The sequence below is a fragment of the Rhinopithecus roxellana genome, chromosome 19 (assembly GCF_007565055.1).
Source record: "Rhinopithecus roxellana isolate Shanxi Qingling chromosome 19, ASM756505v1, whole genome shotgun sequence".
NCBI lineage: Eukaryota > Metazoa > Chordata > Mammalia > Primates > Cercopithecidae > Rhinopithecus > Rhinopithecus roxellana.
Window position 1 is genome coordinate 20,441,216 of NC_044567.1, and position 7,767 is coordinate 20,448,982.

Sequence of the window (7,767 nt, forward strand, 5' to 3'; positions counted from 1 at the left end):
TCTGGCACACCATACTACATGTGAGCAAGAGAGTATTTGGTCCCATTCAAATTTGTTGCTAGAATCTAGGGCCAGCCTTGGTCTAACTGGTAAATAAGTATAAGGTAGAACCCTGGTGAAACTAAGCTATATTGCCCTGTCTCAGCCCAGATTCACATCCAAAAGAAATCAAAGTCCAACTCCTATAAAAGCCTTGAAAAGCAAAGCATGTAAATCTTCACCATTCATTATTCACCTGAAGTGATCTTGAGGGCATCTAGGAGAAAGTTCCTGAGCTCATTATAGAGTACACCATCACTCTACTAAAGTCGCACACTTCTCAAGAGCTGCTTCCACCCTCATATAAGCTCATTATTACCCTCTTCCCTCTCAGGGGATGCCAATTTTTTTTTTAATTCAGGCAAAATTCACATAACATAAAATTAATGATTTTAAAGTGCACAGTCGGCAGGGCACGGTGTCTCATGCCTATAATCCCCGCACTTTGGGAGGCTGAGGTGGGCTGATCTCTTGAGCCCAGGAGTTTGAGACCAGCCACGGGCAACATGGCAAAAAACTGTCTCCACAAAAAATACAAAAATTAGCCAGGCATATGGTGTGTGCCCGTAGTCCCAGCTACTTGGGAGGCTGAGGTGGGAAGATTGCTTGAGCCGAGGAGGTCAAGGATGCAGTGGCATTTACTATATTCACAAGGTTGTACAACTATTGGTTCTATCTAGTTCCCTAATATTGTCACTACCCAAAAGGAAACCCTGCACCCATTAAGCAGCCATTCCCCCAGTCCCCCCTGCACCAGCATATTTTGTTATTTTTAATATATTAAAAAAATAAAAATAAAAAAAAAACAGAGACAGGATCTCAGTAGTTGCCTGGGCTGGTCTTGAACTCCTGAGTTCAAACAATCCTTTCACCTCAGCCTTCCAAGGTGCTGGGATTATAGGCGTGAGTCACCTCCCCTGGCCCTCTTCCAGTATATTTTAAAGGCCCCCTGGGCTATTCAAAAAGGTAGCCAGGGCTGGGCGCGGTGGCTCACGCCTGTAATCCCAGTACTTTGGGAGGCCGAGGTGGGCAGATCACCTGAGGTCAGGAGTTTGAGAGCAGCCTGACCAACATGGTGAAACCCCATCTCTACTAAAAATACAAAAATTAGCTAGGGGTGTGCTCCTGCAATCCCAGCTACTCTGGAGGCTGAGACAGGAGAATCACTTGAACCTGGGAGGCGGAGGTTGCAGTGAGCCAAGATCATGCCACTGCACTGCAGCCTGCACGATGGAGCGAGACTTCATCTCAAAACAAAAAACAAAACAAGAAAAACAGAAGGGCAGCCAGGGCTGAGAACAATGAGCGTCATGCAATCTCATTTCCACTCTGCCTCTCCCTACTTAGAATGCCATTGTTTATCCAGGTGGCCAAGCAGCTAAATCAAAGATTCTCTTTAGAAATGTGGGGGCAAGTTCTATTTTTTTTGCCCCAGTCACACAGGTACCATTGGCTTTGGCAACCCTGACTCCTCCTCTTTCAGTGTTTTTCTCTCTTATCTGCAATTCATTCTCACTGGCCTTTGCTCTCCAAGAAGCCTGTTAAACAAATCCTCTCTAAGGTAAGAATTCCCACTCTTTCTCCCCATTCCTTAAGGGTCAGCTGATCTCAAGATTCCTTGATGTTTGCCTTTTGAGGGAAAAGCCTTTTAGATTCAGAGAACCGCTCTCTAACGGTGCATTTTAGGCACTAAACAAATGGGGAGGGAAGGAAATGTTTTAGGAATGAAGGAAACTTTTCCAGTTACTCTTCACCTAAGAATGACACATATACTGAACAAACGATGGGGTTTGCAGTTGGAAGATAGTGTGGTCCTGGGCACCAGTAACCTAATGTCTCAGAGCCTGTATCCTTACCTGTAAAATTATGATAATATTGACCTGAAAGAGTTATATTTCCATAAGTTGCAGCCACAGGAACTGAGTCTGCTTGAAAATAAATTTATTAAAAGGATATTGGTTGGTTCACAGAATTAAGACAGTTGGGAAATCAGGGGTTACAAACAGAAAGGAAGAATGCCACAAAGCAAGCAGCAGAACTTAGGAGACCACTCTACTGTCACCAAGTACCAGCTGCTGCAGCTCGTCCTGCCAGCACCACTGGCGCTGGGGGCTGGGTGTTCTGTGTGCTCTGTCGCCCCAGAAGCTATATATTGCTGCCATCTCCCCCACCACAGTTAGAAAGAATTATCCACAGCCTCTGTTTCTTTGTGTCACTAGCTCCCAATTCGAAGTCTGTCACAGATTTGTTTGCTTGGTTAAAGCTGGACTATGTATCTTATGTCCTATGAGAGCAAGCACCTGTTATTTTCAGCCTGCAGAGTGGGAGAAGGCCCTGCCTTCCACAACAACTCCTAAGGGGAGGGGTCCCCAGATGAAGGAGGGAGTTCAGACACTGGACATCCAAAAATAAGGACAAAGTTTCCTTTTCCAATTGTGGGGGTTAGTGAGACAAACTGTATGAAAAGCATAAACTCTGAAGTGCCATGTTGGTATTGGTTAGCAACACTTGGTTCACACTGTCACGTATTGCACTGCATTTCCTCTTTTTCCTCTCTCTCTTCTTCCTTCTGTCTCATACGTAGTTATGTGCTCCCCAGCCCAGGACAGGGCACGCTCATAAATGCTGAATGAATACAATATTCTGTTGCCTTTCCTTGTTTGATGATGCAGGTTAGTGTTTATTGGTATGTCCCCCTTGCCAATGGCCCTGATTTCCATCTGGAAATCCATGTAGTTCATGGGAATCAGATTCCATTCCCAGCACCAGCAATAGAGCTCATATCCTCAACTAAGTCGATCAGCATATTCCATCTCCCTGGCCGTAGCAATTGGTTCAGGAGTAGGCAGGTGACCTAAGCAGTTCCAATCTGAGTTATGCTTTCCAATTTTGAAGGAGAAGAACATCCTCTGTTTTCTTGCTGAACTATGAATGAGAATGCATGTAGCATTGGGAGCTTCTGGCAGCCCTCTTGGAATCACCAGGGGAGTCAGACTTAGAATGAAGTGAACATTGTAGAAGGCAGGGCCACGGGACAAAAAGAAACCAGGTGTTTTGTGCCCATTTAGCCAAAATGGGCACAGGATAAAGCTATGCCCAAATCCAGACTTTTCCTTTGGACTTCTCAGTTACATGAGCCAATAAATTCCATTTATTATTTAAGCTAGAATGAGTCAGGTTTTCTGACTCATACAACTGAAAGTATCTGATACCTGCTTTGCTCCTTCCCAGCCTCATGATAATAGAATTACTGTTTATTCAGTGCTGGCTAATAAAGAGTCTTTTGGAAATACAGATCAAAATTACTATCAAGCCCTCATGATTGGGAAACAGCATCATTGATGCCCTAGAAACAGGCCTAACTAAAATTTAAAATAGAATAGTCCTACCTAACCTCGGCCAAATTTTAAAAGAGATTTCAGTAAACATCTTTTATTATTCTTTGGCTTAGAAAGATGAAACACCAAGGAAGTAAGAGAAAACTCTGTTAAACAAACAAAATTAAACAAAACAAGAACGCTACACCAGGCCAAGCATAGTGGCTCATGCCTGTAATCCCAGCACTTTGGGAGGTCGAGATAGGAGGACTGTGTGAGCCCAGGAGTTTGAGACCAGTTGGGGCAACAAAGTGAGACCCAGTCTCTACAAAAAATGAAAAAAATTAGCCAACCATGGTGGTGCACACCTGTGGTCCCAGCTACAAGGGAGGCTGAGGCAGGAGGATTGCTTGAGCTCAGGAGGTTGAAGTTACAGTGAGTCATGTTCATGCCACTGCACTCCCAGCCTAGGTGATAAGAGTGAGACTCTGATGAAAAAAAAGAGTCCACCCCCCACCCTAAATAACAACCCCCCACACCTAAACCAAAACAAACAAGAAAACATAATGCGAAGAAAGCAAAATGTGTTCTATCTAACCTACAGAGGGAAGTACTATGGACTGGCTGTCCTAAGGCAGGTTCCTAAAAGCATAGTCTAAGACAGGGATGCTTACACAAGTGATTTATTGAAGGAGTGCCCTTGGGAGAAACCTGAAAGGGATTAAGGGAAGCAGATCAGAAGAAGATGCTAAGCAAGAATGAAAAAAAGAACTCTTACCTCAGCCTGATTCTGCATAAAGCTCTGTCTGGAGCATAAAATGCTCCAAAGTTTGTCTCATCCAGAGGCAAGAGGGCCTATATACCAGTAGGATGACACTGGAAAGAGGTGGGGTGGAGGCAGGGTGTGTAATTTCTTAGGCATTTCTGGGCAAAGCAGCTCCTGTCAGCCAAGGGAAATCTTCCCAAGAAGATGCAGATGTAAGAAAGGATCAGCTAGGAGATGGGTGCATAACCATGGTAGAGAGAATCCGGGCAGAAAACCAACAGCACTTGTAAGAACTGATATGGCCAAAGGTTCTCTTGAAAATTCCCTTAATTTGCCCATTTTGAGACTTTATTTAAAAAATTCCGGTTCAGAAAATCATTCTTTTATTATTATTTTGCTGCTTATAACACATTAGCAAATTTATGAAAATACTAATTGGATGCCATTTCGTGTTTCCATCATTCTTGTCTTCTAGGGACAGCTTCTTGTCAGTTCCTCTAATTCTTCTGTAAGTTAATGTGTCTCTGGCTGGTAGCTCACGCCTGTAATCCCAGCACTTCGGGAGGCCAAGGCAGGCGAATCACTCAAGGCCAGGAGCTCGAGATCAGCCTGGCCAACATTATGAAACCACGTCTCTACCAAAAAAATACAAAAATTAGCTGGGTGTGGTGGTGTGTGCCTGTAGTCCCAGCTACTTGTGAGGCTGAGGTGGGAGAATTGCTTGAACCCAGGAGGTGGAGGTTGCCGTGAGCCAAAACTGTGCCACTGCACTCCAGCCTGGGTGACAGCAAAACTCCATCTCAAAACAACAATAACAACAACAACAACAACAAAAACAGTTAATGTGTCTCTATGGCCCTCAATTAATTCTTCAATTTCTTCTTCCGCAGGTACTAACCACGTTATTGGTTACCTGCATATTGCATTTTATTTTTGTTAATGGTTAGTAAACCTTTAAAATTACTTACATATTCTTCCTGCAGTTTTAAACCAACATGCACATCTGTTTTTTGTTGTTGTTGTTGTTGTTTTGTTTGTTTGTTTGTTTTTTGAGACAGAGTCTTGCTCTTGTCGCCCAGGCTGGAGTGCAGCTGGCGCGATCTCGGCTCGCTGCAACCTCCGCCTCCCAGGTTCAAACAATTCTCCTGCCTCAGTCTCCCAAGTAACTGGGATTACAAATGCCAGCCACCATGCCCAGCTACATTTTTTTGTATTTTTGGTAGAGACAGGGTTTCATCATGTTGGCCAGGCTGGTCTTGAAAACCTGACTTCAGGTGATCCACCTGCCTTGACCTCACAAAGTGCTGGCATTATAGGCGCGAGCCACTGTGCCAGGCCCTACATCTGTTTTAAGTTTGGTTATTACTTTCATTCTCTCACTTTTTCTCATTGTTAGTTAGATGTGCGCACAATGTACATATACCCTAGAGTGAGTTAAGTGCACTGAATTCCAGCATGAGATGGCAGGAACTCTGGACAGGTTTTGCACACAGCTTAAGTTCCCAGCTGTTCCATGTCCTGCTATTTGACTTGCTTGAGCTGGTGGAGCTTAAAACTAGAACCTTTCCAAGCTGTCTTGATACTCTTCAGAGTTGTGAGCATTGAGTGAGATAGCATACCTGAAGGCACATAGAAATATAAGGTGACAGTATTATGCACACTGTGATTGATATGATATTTATATTTCAAATTCCAAATTTGCTTTCCGATGGTTGCCTTTTGGGTTCTGAGATGACTTCATCTCTTACCAATATTTATTGGGCTGTAAGTTGCTAGGATTTGATTTTCTCTTGCAGAGGTGATCCAGAGCGAGTGGTCACTTGTCAAGGTGAGTCAACACTAGGTGGACCCAGGCATGGAGCAAATTGAAGTGGAGGTTTTCAGTGGTACAATCTCTCTTCTTCCTTCTCTATGTTCATCTTCTCAAGAGCCTCCCATGCCCTCAGGGTGGCCGCTGGATTTTCAGAGCCCAATTCACTGGACTGTAACTACATTTTCCATGGACTCAGACAGACAGCCTCCTCAACAAATAAATGAACTAAACAAAGCCAAAAACCTTCTGTTCTATGGCTCATTAGCTTTCAGGTCCAGACGACACTTTAGAAAACTGCTGGGCTCTATTAAGTGTCAATGGCTGGAAACTGTTCTTACCCTCCATTGCTCTCTCCCACTCTTTGAGATGATTATTTCACATCTTCCTCTCTTTTCTCAAACCTCCAACACCTACTCCAACATCCTTACTCTCAGCTAGTGGCCTTGCTTTCCATTTCATTAAGAAAATAAAAGCAATCAGCAGAGAACCTTCTCCCAATACCTCACCTACCCACTTAATTGTACCTATGCCCATATATTCTGCTTTCCCATTTGTGACTACTGAAGTGTCTGTATTTCTACCTAAGACCCATCCGTCCATTGGTATATTAGATATACTATCCTTTCCCAATTACTCATACCCAAAGGCATGGCTCCAGCAATTCTCCCTTCTCTCTAATGGGTCATCACATTTTCCCTCTTTACTAGATCATTCCTATCAGTATACAAACAACCTGTAATTTATCCCACGTTTAAAAACAAAGACCTGGAGCGGTGGCTTGCACCTGTATTCCCAGCACTTTGGGAGGCTGAGGCAGGCAGATTGCTTAATTCCAGGAGTTTGAGACCAGCCTGGGCAACATGGCGAAACCCTGTTGTCAGATCCTGGGGTCTGGGTCCAGCCCATGCTGAATCCAAGGGCAGGGGGTGGATGGGCAGAAAGAACACTTGGGGGGCTATAGGCAGGTGAAAGATGATTTTATTCAGCAGCAGCTCTCATCAACAGCTTTCTCATACTGTCCACCTTTATCTCAGCTGTCTGCTCTGGCTCTGCGGCTCCTGCCACCCTCACAATGCAGTTGCACAGCTGACTCTCCCTTGCCTTCAGGGTCAGCAACTTAACTCTTTCTCTCTCTGGGCTCTGGCGCGAGCCATGCTGTGGCTCCCCTCTGTCTGTCTGCAGGATGGACAGCTCTGGTTCTCTCTGTCTTTCTTTCGCTGGGTGCCAGCGTGCCCACCATGTTAAGCCATGTTGCGCCAAGCCAAGCCTCAAGAGCCATGTCTGTTGTGCACAGTGTCAACAGAGCAGTTATACCTTTTACAGACAACACTGGCTCAGGGCCATGTATGAATTTACACAAACAGGTTACATAGCAAGTGGAGGGGTGCCCTTGCATGCCAAACGCACCGAGTCATGCAAGCCTGGATATCCACCTCAGCCTGTTTCTTGACCAAAGCTCATCCATGGACCTTACACCTGTCTCTACAAAAAATACAAAAATTAGCCAGATGTGGTAGCATGTCCCTGTAGTCCCAACTACTGGGGAGGCTGAGGCAAGAGGATCGCTTGAGCCTGAGAGGTCGAGGCTGCAGTGAGCGGTGATCGTGCCACCGCACTCCAGCCTTAGCAACAGGGTGAGACCTTGTCTTAAACACAAACAATGCCGGGCGCAGTGGCTCAAGCCTGTAATCCCAGCACTTTGGGAGGCTGAGACGGGCGGATCACGAGGTCAGGAGATCGAGACCATCCTGGCTAACACAGTGAAACCCCGTCTCTACTAAAAATACAAAAACTAGCCGGGCGAGGTGGCTGGCGCCTGTAGTCCCAGCTAC